Source organism: Corvus cornix, chromosome 9 (assembly GCF_000738735.6).
Source record: "Corvus cornix cornix isolate S_Up_H32 chromosome 9, ASM73873v5, whole genome shotgun sequence".
In the NCBI taxonomy this organism is placed as follows: Eukaryota; Metazoa; Chordata; class Aves; order Passeriformes; family Corvidae; genus Corvus; species Corvus cornix.
Genome location: NC_046339.1, coordinates 24,137,340 through 24,149,326, shown reverse-complemented (window position 1 = coordinate 24,149,326; position 11,987 = coordinate 24,137,340). Strand labels below are relative to the sequence as shown.

At 50.8% G+C, this 11,987-nt stretch overlaps 1 long non-coding RNA gene across 5 annotated transcripts in view; it reads left to right on the top strand.

Annotated features, from left to right (window-relative positions):
- Nucleotides 1-5,865: 5,865 nt before the first annotated feature.
- The window catches only part of LOC104696705, a 34,700-nt gene continuing 28,578 nt past the window's right edge, over nucleotides 5,866-11,987 (top strand). For 3 of the 5 annotated variants that reach the window (XR_002048099.3, XR_005602663.1, XR_753076.4), the window contains exons 1-2: nucleotides 5,866-7,684; nucleotides 8,693-11,003. This is a non-coding gene — a long non-coding RNA (uncharacterized LOC104696705). The remainder of the gene's footprint in view (nucleotides 7,685-8,692; nucleotides 11,004-11,987) is intronic. The other 2 variants (XR_753079.4, XR_005602664.1) reach the window with 2 other exon arrangements.

Below are 11,987 nucleotides of genomic sequence, written 5' to 3'. Positions count from 1 at the left end.
GTCAATATTCACCAGGAGGAGAATAAATTCTTGTGTTTTCTACAATGGGGAGACCACACAGAGCAAAACACCCAGGTGTTGGTGGTTGCTTCTTCAGTGAGACAGCTAAATATGGTAGACTTCCAACAGGTACTCCACCTTGTTTCTTTAGAGAAAATGCCAATTCAGAAACATTCCCTTTGGATGTTTTTGTCCTTCAAAACACTTTATGAAGTATTTAGAAGCACTTTCGCAAGAAGCAATCAAACAATAAAAGCGACTCCCAAGGGCCACAGCAGTTTTGGATTGCCAGATGTATTTCTTGAACAAATGATGTAATTTTATTGTATTTTATTTTGCTTTTTTAGACAAACTCTCTGCTTTCAGCTTCCAAGCCTGGCAACTCCCAGCCCGATCAGAGACGTTTCTGCACACGTTTTCAGTTTGATTGCAAGCCCGTTTGTCATTTCTGAAATGCCTCAGCTCAGAAATGTCAAGCATCTCTTGTAGTCAGCGTGGAGAAAGGCAGCTCAGACCTACTGCAGGGAGCTGGCACCTACTGCAGGGAGCAGCGTCCTGCTGCGATGGACCACCCAGCCATGGGTGTGGGGGATTTTTCGGGAACAGGGAGGTGCAGCATGTGGGGATAACTGGTGCTTGGTTGGGCTGTGGTGGGTGTCACCCTCTACCAGAAGTGTTTGATGAGTTCTGTGCTCTGCCAGAGCTGGTTGTGCCCAAAACCTGATCCTGGGAGATGGTACCTGTCAGCTGCTCCTCCTGGGTGAGGAACACAAATCGCTGTCTTGTAACATGCCAGGGGCTTGTTCCACAGGGATGGGGAGGGCAGGAATTGTAAACACACCCGGTGGGAGGAGGGAGAGGAGCTGCACTTCTCCAACTTGAGCAAAGAGACATGAACAGGGATATTATTTTAGAAAGTTTATCTCTTTTGTATCTATGGTGACAAGATCTTTATCGGGGTAAGACAGACTCCCGGGCTGTCTGCTCCTTGTTATCTCAGGGTAGGATGACAATCTAAGTGTCACGTCTAGAAATGTTATCTCTCCTTTATTATTTCACTTGTGAGGGGCTAACTGGAGTGTTATCAGGGTGTTTACAATCAAAACACGTGCAGCTCAAGTGATAAAAGGGAGAACAGACATCTGATCTCCAAGGATATGAAGACAATGCAGCTTTGAGCAGGAGGAGATGGATCTTATTATTGGAAATGGTTTGGCAGGCTGGGAATGGACAAACAAGTTCAGATCATAAGCTTGAGAGATGGGCTGTGGGAGAGGCTCACACTCCAACTCCTGCAGAGAATGGAAAGGTGATCGTATCAACAGCAGTCTTGGCTAAAAGAGAAATATTTTCCAATAAATTTTTTATGACTTTTTTCTTTCAGTATTCTCTTCTCAGTTGGAATGGGATATGTATGGAAAGCCATCAGGACCAGCGAGTGCAGTGGAGCTGCTTTAAGTCAGTCAGGATCTGAGGAAGCTTAGCCAGGCTTGGGGGGAGGAGAGCAGAGAACTGCCAAGGCCACTGCTCAGGGAGTTCATTTTGATTAATTCCTCATCTTGCCTGGGTCAGTGCTGTGTTAATTTAGAGAGTGCACGGACACAGGGTTAGTGGTGACCATAAACCTTATCCCTGATCTCTTTAGGGACAGGGAAGCTAAATCCCTAAAGGGCTTAGGAATCTGACCCTGGGATGCTTCTGCTGCTGGTAATTGAGAGGAGTCCAAAGATATCCCAGGCATCAGATCCTCATTAACCTACAGCTGGAGCAAACCAGGTGCCAAACGGTGTCAGGTTGTTTATCTAACATGAATAATCCCCCATAATTAAAAATGGGGTTGTGCAACACTCCATCCAAATCCGGGCCTGACTCCCGGACCTGGCTGGAATGGGCTGCCCAGGCTCCTCTGGTGTCGTAGAGGATATGGCAGGCACATTCCATGTCTTCCTTCCTCTCTTGACGCCAACCTTCTCCAAGCCAAGCTTTGTGGCTCCTATCCCACAAAAAAGATGATTTTCCATCGCCTTTCCTCGCTTGTTTGTCTGTCCCGTGAGGTGATGGCACACAGAGGTTTGTGCCCTCTTATGGAGAGCGAGCAGAGGGGCTGTGGTGGCCTCTGAGCCGGGAGGGGACTCAAGCTGGAGGACAAATTCCAGCACCAAGGCTCCCTCTCCCCTTTGGGAAAGAGATGGGGAGGGTGGCAGGGATGAAGCTGTGGGCTGGGTGCTGCGGGGGCTGGTGGAGGATGAAAGCAGCGGGCTCCTGGTGACATCTGAGCATCTCTGTCGGCCTGGCTAAAAATGGGAAGTAAATTTCTGCTAAGTAATTACCAGGAAATTGCTGGTAAGGGGAGGGAATGGACGTGAACTTGTGGGCAGCATTGTCGTGCGTGGGCCTGTCTGCTAAACTCCATATTCCTCTTGCTTTGAGCATCTCCTAAATCAACCCTGAGTGACGCTCACATCCCTCCAAGGACTGACACCACAGCGAACCCTTCCTGCCTTGGGGGGAAAACAAGGCAGCAGCTCCTCCGCCTTGCTCATGAGAAATAATCTCTGGTGGTGTTTTTTTTTGTGTGAAACCCCAGCTTTGGAGGGCCACTGGGGCCACTTTGTCCAGTGACAATGACCCACTGCTCCCTCCTGCCCTTCATCTCTCACACCTTTAATTGCACTTGTGTTTCGGGAGCGGATGGAATTCATTATCCAGCAAACAGTGTCCTTTGCAGTATCAGCCTTAATTAACTGCTCCCCTCTGTATTTTCCTGCTCTTATCCTCTCCAAATCTCCATGCTGAGCCAAGCTGACGGCCCCCCACATGCATCAGTGCCAGCCAGTGAGCCATGACCAGATAAGAAGAAATGGAATTCCTTATCTCTTTTTTACAAATACATACACATGCACACACAAACACACAAACCTGGAAAAGGTCAAGGTTACTGGGAAGGGAGAAGGCCCTTCAAGACAACAAAACACCTTCTCTTTTTAAATCTCCATGGCAACTGGATGGAGCATCATGGGATGTCGAGATGAGAGAGGACCATTCTTCCCCTACAACACTCTTTCCACTTCATTAGACTCTTTATCAAGTATCTCTGCACTGGGCTGAGTATATTTTTTTGTGTCGGGGGAGCAGAGCAGAGGACTCAAAAGCATCCTGACCTTTTCAGTGGGACTTTGGGAGTTCCTTGTGGGAGTTGCATCCTCTTCCCCTGCCTTCCTCCCCCACAGCCCCCTTGTCTCCAGTTCACATGACCTTCTCATCAAAAACCCTGTGCCTGGTGAGGTATGAAGGGTTTCTTTAAAAGGAGAAAGGAGCAGGGAAAAAGAAGAGTATGAGAATGTCCTTCGCTGGCTCTGGAGGTGTCAAGACCCCGGCTGTCAGAGCTGTGCATCTGCAGGGAAGATTAATGAGTCTGCTTAGAGGAAATCCAAATAAAAGAGAGCAGAATAAATACCAAGTGACTGTGTGGGTGATGAGGGGAAGGGTGAGGAAGGAGCAAGGGAGTGTGACAGGGCAGAAGTAGATATTCCTCAGGCTGGTAAGTGTTTGAATTCCCCATGGAGAAGTGAGTTAGCACAGGAAAGATCTTTGGATTTAGTGCCGTGCTCTCCAAGTGCCAGGGCTGTGCGTGGGTCTGTGAGAGCTCATAAAGCACTGGTTGTACTGAGGCACAAACACGGGGGATTTTTAGCTGCCCTTCCCTAGGAAAGCGTTCACCACGGAGAAGAATTTTGTGTTCAGCTTCTCAGCCCTCGGCCTGCATTGTGCCGAGGTGCTTCGAACTGCTCTGCCACTGGAAGCACTGGCTGTCCCTAGGAAACATCAGTGCCTGGTTTGTGCTGGCCAGTGGCCTGGAGTGTGGAGATGAAGGGATTTAAACCTTCCCATGGATTGAAAGCAGCGAGGGCAGCAGGAAAGGAGTTGGGATTCTGCCCCTCTGCCCCCTCAGCAGAGCTGCCCCAGCCCTGGGGACCAGCACAGGGAGGACGTGGAGCTGCTGGAGAGAGCCCAGAGGAGGCTCCAGGATGAGCAGAGGGATGGAGCAGCTCTGCTGGGAGGAAAGGCTGCGAGAGCTGGGATTGTTCAGGCTGGAGAGGAGAAGCTCTGGGGTGACCTCACTGTGGCCTTGAAGTCCTTGAAAGTTCTGACAAGAAAGATGGAGAGAGAATATTTCCATGGGCCTGGAGTGCCAGGACAAGGGGAATGGCTTCCCATTGTCAGGGAGTAGGTTTAGATGGGATATTGGGAAGGAATTCCTGTCTGTGAGGGAGGTGAGGCCCTGGCACAGGGTGCCCAGAGCAGCTGTGGCTGCCCCTGGATCCCTGGCAGTGTCCAAGGCCAGGTTGGACGGGGCTTGGAGCACCCTGGGACAGTGGAAGGTGTCCCTGCCCATGGCAGGTGAATGGAATTGGATGGTCTTTCAGGTCCCTTCCAACCCAGGCCATTCTGTGATTCCACGATTCTGTGGTGGTATCCCACAGGAGAAACTGGACCTTGGAGCTGACCTTCCTGAGGGAACTGTGACATTGTTGTGACCTTTAGCTTTTAACCCTTGGGATTTTCACTTCTTCCAGGGACCTGTGCCTGCAGGCTAACCTGAGCACACTTCACACCACGAGCACCCAGCTGAGCATCTTTCCCCACCGGCTCAGGGTCTGCAGCTCCAAATGTTTGAATCCACATGAATCAGACAAGGACAGGGGCTTGTTACCATGGCCAGAGTCAATTCAAAACGTGTTTGTAAAGAGCAGTGAGGCTGGACATGCTTGGGTTGTGTGTTCCTGAGTGGTAAGATTTACATGGGTGTTTTAGGGGAAAAAACCATTAAAAAAAAAAGCTCTGCACTTATGGTAGAGCTGGGCTATGAATATCCCAGTCCCACTGCTTCAATCCTCATGGGAGTAATTTTCAAGTGGGAAATCCCATTAAGTCATAAAGGGCCCTTAAGTAGTTCTCTCTGATGAATTTGTGGCACTCTGCAAGTCCCATAATTCCCAATATCCAGATGAGGAAACTGAGGTTAAGTGACTTAGCCAAGGTCAGGTAGCAGATCAATAACCACTGCAGCCCCTCTGCCGTTCACTCCATGTGTCTCTGCTGTCAGCAAAGAGGACCAATCCTCCCCACCACTGGCCCAGCCCCAGCCATGGACACCCAGGCTTTGAAATGTTGCATTATATGGGAAAAAAAGGGTCCATCTTCATTCAGAGGGCTGGGCTGGGGGAGCAGTCACGGGGCTCCTTCACCCTCCTTGCACCCACAGCTCCGTGAGTGGAGACATCTCCTGATTCCTGCTGCTCCTGGAAGGAGCTGGGCTTCCCACAGCTGGCACAAACCTTGCATCCTGAAGCCTGGGGCTTGGGGCAGGAGCACCTTTGGTGTGGTGACAGAAAAGTGCCTCAGGCAAGAGCTGTTGGCTGTGATGAGAGTCTCTGTCAGCCTCTGTGGGAGACTGTTCTTCCTCTTTGCCACTGCTCAACTCTCCCCTTTCCGTGTTTCAGCTTCCTCTACTCATTTCATGAGCTCGTGGAGGGGAATGTACCAAGAGTTTGGGGGTATTTCAGGAGTGGGGATGTGTGTGTTCAGTCTAAGCTTGCTTCCCACGGATGGCTGGTCCCAAAAAAGGGTTGTTTTTCCTGGGATCAGGCAGACTGTAATTCTGGGACTCTTAGGTTATTTATTCCTGTTCACCTGTTTGTTGTCTTCATCAAGGAATTCCAGAATGGTTTGGGTTGGAAGGGACTGTGAAGCCCATCCAGTTCCACCTCCAGGGATTCCTTCCACTGTCCCAGGCTGTTCCAAGCCCCAGTGTCCAGCCTGGCCTTGGACACTTCCAGGGATCCAGGGGTAGCCACAGCTGCTCTGGGCACCCTGTGCCAGGGCCTGCCCACCCTCCCAGGGAAGGATTTCTCCTGTCTATCTAATCTAAATCCATTGGCCCTTCAGTTTAAGGCCATTGCCCCTTTATCTCCTGTTAGTGTTCCCAGCACAGCCCTCTGGAGTCACACATCCTCCTGGATGAGGACAGCTTCCATTTCCCAAGCAGCGTTTCTCTGCCTGACAGTGCCTTGCTTCCCTGTTGTTCCCCTTCAGCTTTTCTGTAGCTAATTCAGAGCTGTTTGAATTCCTGGTTCTGCTCTTGCTGCCATGGTTGCTGGTGCTCGACTGTCTGGCTCTGTTCCCTCTCCCAGGTAAAAGGTACAAAAGCACAGGGAGTGAACACAACTGGGATCTTGGGATGGACCCACTGACCCCTGGCTTCCCCATGCTTCCTGGAGGGCCTCCCACAGCCCTGCTGGATGCTTCCCCGGGAGGATGGGCCTGAGAGGTTAATGAGAAGTTGTTCTCCATGCCAGGCTCCTTCCTGCTTTGCTGTAGGGTCTCCGAAGGGTGGCATGTATTTCATTTCTGCCTCCTTCTTCCTCCCGATCAGCCCCTCTCCAGGTGTTTGGCACTTGCCAGCCCTCTGGCATCCCTACTCCTGCCCAGCTTAACCGGCAGGAAAGGGGCTCTCGGGAATATTGCAGGTGGAACAGTCAGGAGGAAGGTCAGCACCCTCCTGCACTATCTCCCATGGATTTATGGCTTCCCAGCTCCTCCAGGAATGCCCTGACCTAATCCAGAGAGCTGCTCCGTGTCACAGCCCCGGTGCTGAGCTGGCACTGCCGGCGCCTTTCCCAGCAGTGGAGAGGGCAGCTTGGCACTGGCACTGGGATGATGGATGGGAGCTCCTGCAGGGGAGAGCTTGGTCTTGGAGCTCCTGGAGGCTCTCCAAGCCTGGCTTTGCAGTTGGCCAAGTGCTTCACTTGTTTTGATGCTTTTCCTGTCTTTGGGCCGTTTGCTGCGTTTATTTTGGGGGGAAGGTCAGCACTGCCAGCTGATGCCGGGAGAACGCTCTGGGAGAGAAGCATCCCTGGAGACAGCCCTCCTTTCAGCAGCACATGGCAAAGCTCTGAGATTTCCCGTTCAGTGGGAGGCACGGGAGATATTTTGGACTGCAAGCTGTGGCTTTAAAAAAACCCACCAGTAGTGGTTTGAGGTTTTCTTCTTGAAGCCTTCCTGACTTTGAACATCAATTGCTCCTGTTTTGGTAAGCAGGCTCCCAGCAAGCCAGACCCGTTCCTGGGATTATTGTGACCGCAGGTATAGCTGTTCCTTTTCCATATGGGATGACTTAGGTCCCTGTTCCCTGCCATCGTGTGGTTGGATTTCACCTTCCTCCATGTCATTGGCATTTCGGAAAGAGCTGCTTGTTTTACAGAGCAGCTGTGTTGTCTTAATGCAGCTGTAACGTGTGTTTGTCTTGGGGCACAGCAGGACTAGGAAGAGGTTTTATTAGATCATTCCCAAGTCCCAGTAATCTCCGAGTCTCTCTCGGATCTGTGGCTGTCAGCTGCGCTGCTCTCGCTCTGTGGGACGGGGTTGGAAGCTGAAGATGGGAAATCACTTGTGTGTGAACCTCTATCTGCTTCGTCTCGGAGTTACTGCTCCCCTCCTGGCTGCTCGCAGCAGCCAGAGAGGACTTAGTCCTTGTACCCCAGACCTTAAACCACAGCTTAAGAGCCTCCAGGGGATCCTCCCTGCCTGGGGCATTGTTTGTGGGACTGCTGGTGGCACTGCAGCCTGGATCCCAAGGAGCGTTCCCATCCCACCACCACTGACTGCCAGCATCGGGATCACGGTAAGGCTGTGCTTCCCTGCCTCCAAAGCATGTTCTGTGTGTGCCCTGCTGCCAGAGCTGGAGTTTGCAGCTTGCTTTTCCTCTTCCCAAGGGAATTAGAGTCTCCTCGGTCCCTCGTGTTCCGATGAGCACTCTCTGTCCCGGTGAATTCCCTCGCTGCTTGCAAATGTTTTATATTATTGCTGCACTCCCCTGCCTTGCACCTCACCCCATGATGGGCACATTTCTGGGTCAGAGATGTCTGTTGCTCTCAGAATGGTTTCCTTTTCCTGCAGTGCATTCCCAGTATATATTGCTAGTGTCACATATCGCTCTCCTCTCACCCAGCGCTGGCTGCAGTGTGCTTGAGAGACATCCCACTCCTTAAACACCATTTGAGGTTTTCTCTGGCAGAGATAATGTGGGGATCATGCAGGTCCCTCTTTCCATTCCTTGTGCGTATCAGCTGTATATTCATCTCCTGCAGCTTTTGCACCATGGCTGCATGAATGAAGTTGTATTTTAGGCTCGTGCAGCACCTCCTGTGCTGACTGTACCACTTGTATTTCAGCCTGTGCTTTCCCTTGGCATACAGCTTAGAACTCCCATTGTCCTCGTGCTGTTGTGACTGGTGGAGTCCTTTTCATTTGTCTATATTTTTGCTGCATCTTTGTTTCCTTCCTCTCAGAGCATCAGGGAGGTCTTTGTTGTCCAGCACAATCACAGCTGTTATGTGTCACCTCGCCTCTGCTTGCTTGTTTGGGAGCCGCTGGTTTCCTAAAACTCAGCCTGGAAAGGGATGCAAATCACATCCTTGGGCTGCTCTGATCCACGTTCTCAGTAAATGTGCATTACTGTGTTGTCCCAGCAGCTTCTTGTCCCTTTGTTCAACTGCTTTTAGCAATTCTTACAGAGGTTAGGGGAATGCACAGGGGTTTTCTCCTTCCTCAGTTCTCTCATATGAGTCTCTGTTCATGGAATTTCCTGCTGCTTTTTACTTAATTGTGGTTTTTTCTGTTGTTCCCAAAGGCCACCCAGCAGCTGGATGTCATGGAGCTGGACACACACCAGGGTAGGTGATGGATGTGACCCCCAAAATTGGAGAAGCCCCCATGACAACTCTGACTCAGCCTTAAGGCTCTGGACCAGAGGAGGGAGACTTTCTCAATCAGGGGCAAACCAGGCAAGCTGTATTTCCTGATTCATCCCAGAGAGCTGCTCCTGGCCTGGCTTGGAGCAGTGTCCTGCATTTTGTTTTTCCCTCTGTGCCAGGTCATGTGTTTGCTCTCACACAGGACCCTCGAGTGCCTTGCCTGAGCTGCTGGCTGAGCCAGCTTTGCCCAGCTCAGACTTGAGCAGATCCTGCATCTTGGTGGCATTTCCTGGGGCTTTGGCATCTTTTGTGCCTGGAATAGGCAAAGCAAAGGGTCCCTCTTTGGAGCTTTGCTCCCTGTGGTGGCTCATTGTGCTGTCAGGCAGCGGGAAAGAGCATTTTGCCTCAGGTCTGCAGGGCCAGAGAGGGGCACCTTCAGTATCTGGTGTTCCTGTGGGTCAGAAATGGCTTTGTGGAGGGTGTCAGTGGGTTTTCCTCAGCTCGCTGCCGCTGTGATGTGCTGTGCTGCTCTCGGAACACGACGCAGCCTTTCCCCAGCAGCGTTTGCTGGCGCTTTGCTCTCTCCTTATCCAGCCTGTCGTGTAATTGCCCAGTTTCCCCACAGCGAGCTAAAGAGCCTCTTTATTGCTGAGCACAGCCCCTTTCATTGCTGCTGCAGGCTTTGGGGTTCAGCCCTAGCACCGCTTCCCCCTGTTTGTTTGGGTTTCTTCCTTGCCACGTTCACACCTTTCCACTTTCATGTACCTGCAGGAGCCGACTTGCTTCTGACACCGAGTTCAGTCTCCAAACATAAAAGAAGAGAAAGTCAGGACAGAAAGGCATTGGAGCTTTCTTCTTCCTCCACACCTGCTGTTCCCGCTCGTCAGGCACTTCCAAAGAGGAGAGTTCTCCAAGTTCCCAGTCATTACCCTTTACATAAGCATAATATAGTGCTGCACTTCCTACAGGGAAGCTATCTATTGTAGCAATCTGTAAAACAAAAGCTGGATTGCTCCTTCTCCCATTGCTCCCAGAATCAAAAAGCTGCCCACTGTTCCTCAAATGGGAAGGCTGAAAGCCTTCATCAGAGGGTGGCTCATTTTTACACGACATTTTTACACTCAAGCAAAACTGAAAGCAAGGCATAATTTGGAACAGCCATGCTCGCCGTTAGAGCAGAACCACACAAATAAAAAGCCTGGGATGATGGAGTTGAATACGCTGCAGTCAGAGAAATGACAGTTTGCAGGGAACAAGGAAAACTAGATGGATGAATGGGAATTAGTGAGGAGCAGACTTTGAAGGCAGGCAAATCAAATTGAGAGCGTGGATCATTAGATTCAAAGGAAGCAGGTAAGGAGTGCACTAAATTGTGCCTTAAACAACAAACCAAGGGCCTCAGCCTCCAGGGAGAGTGGATAGAGCAGGGGCTCGGGATATGGGAGCGGCTGCCAGGTGTGTCCTGGCCACTGGGCATTGTGACCTCGCCCAGGTCGCCGGGTGTCCTTTGCATCAGCTTCTGTGCTGTGGGGCACGGCAGGCACTGGACATAAAGGATGCTTGGTAAGGGCTGCAGATGTGCCCAGCTCCAGAGGAGCCAGCTGAAGGCTTTCTGCGTGGACTGTCCTGGCACCTGGCACCTTCCAGGCCTGGAGCTGGTTCTTTGCTTGTTTTTTGTTCCCCAAAAGGTGAAGGGATGTACAAGGGGAGAAATGACTGAGTTGCTGAATTTTTAAAAATTAACTGTGCATGATTATACCCAAGAAAGTGGGGTGGCAGAAATACTGCCACATACAGCAGCTTCACATACAGCAGCTCTTTGCAGATGGGAGAAAATGTGGCGTGGTTTGGATGTGCCTGGGAACAGCTGAGCTGGGGGAATTTGTGTATTTTTAAAATGAAGCTCATGTTTTTCTTGGACAAACTTTCAGGTCACTGTAACACAGAACTGAAGGTCACAGTTCTTAAGAAGATTATGAAATGCCCCAGATGCTCAGCGTGATAGTCTAGACAAGGCAGCTGAGGGAGAGATGCTGAAGGAAGTTCCTTGGATTGGTACAGGAAAGAAAAGCCCTCAGGATGGACACCTTCCACACAGAGCTTCCCTTCGGTGCTCCTGCCTGGTCCCAGCTGAGTCCTGCTCAAGGATACAACTCATGGTCACAGGCAAACCACTCCATGGGAATCCCATCTGGCTGGTTCCCCCATTTCAGCTGAGGTGGAGATCTCGCTGGATCCCACAGAGAGGTATGAATGGAGTGATGAGGAAAGTTCTCCAGCAGGAGCTGAAAAGCACCAGCCTTGCTAGGGGAATAAACCAACATGTGCTTTACAATGGGCAAAATTGATCTGATCATTCCCATAAGAACCATAGAATCATAAAATCATGGAATGGTTTGGGTTGGAAGGGACCTTAAAGCTCAGCCCATTCCACCCCCTGCCATGGGCAGGGACACCTTCCACTGTCCCAGGGTGCTCCAAGCCCTGTCCAACCTGGCCTTGGACACTGCCAGGGATCCAGGGGCAGCCACAGCTTCTCTGGGCACCCTGCGGCAGAGCCATATGATAAACCTGACATGAGTGCTGTGTAATTGAGGGAAATGCATCCCCTGTTATCCCAGGTTATCCATCGTTATCCCAGGTTCAGCCACGTGAACCTGTCACTGAGCAGCACTGATCCGAACGTGGCAGCTGTGAGGATTCTTCTCCCCTTAACTCCTTAATTAATGGTCTCTTTATTTAATCAAAGGCTTTATTGTTGAAGATGCTCAGCATGTCCAGGGATTTCCTGTTCCCCTGGCAGCGTCCCAGATTTCCCCCTGCCATCAATCCCATCACAATTTCTTTGCCATGGAAGGTGTTCCCCTGCTGGTTTAGTTGGCCAGCCTGGGATGTGGTTCCTCCCAGCAGCTCTTAAGAAAACCTTTGCTCATCCTTTCCTTCATTTTTTTCCCCCTTTTTCCTTTTAGCTTTGGTTATTTGCAGCAGGCTCTGTGGCAGCTGTAAATGTTAGTTAAAGCCTTATTGAGTGCCTGGTGCTTCCCAGCTGCCTGGTTCAGCGGTTTATTTGGGTCTCCGGTGATGTTTAGAGATGCATTTCCTCTCATCTCTCCCTGCTATATTTTACTGTTTGCTCATTTGCTTGATGACACTTTGCTGCTGGCTTTTGGAAGGGCTTTGCAGTGCATTATCTCGTGAGTTAATCCTGACCTGCTTCCTTGGCTCCAGCAG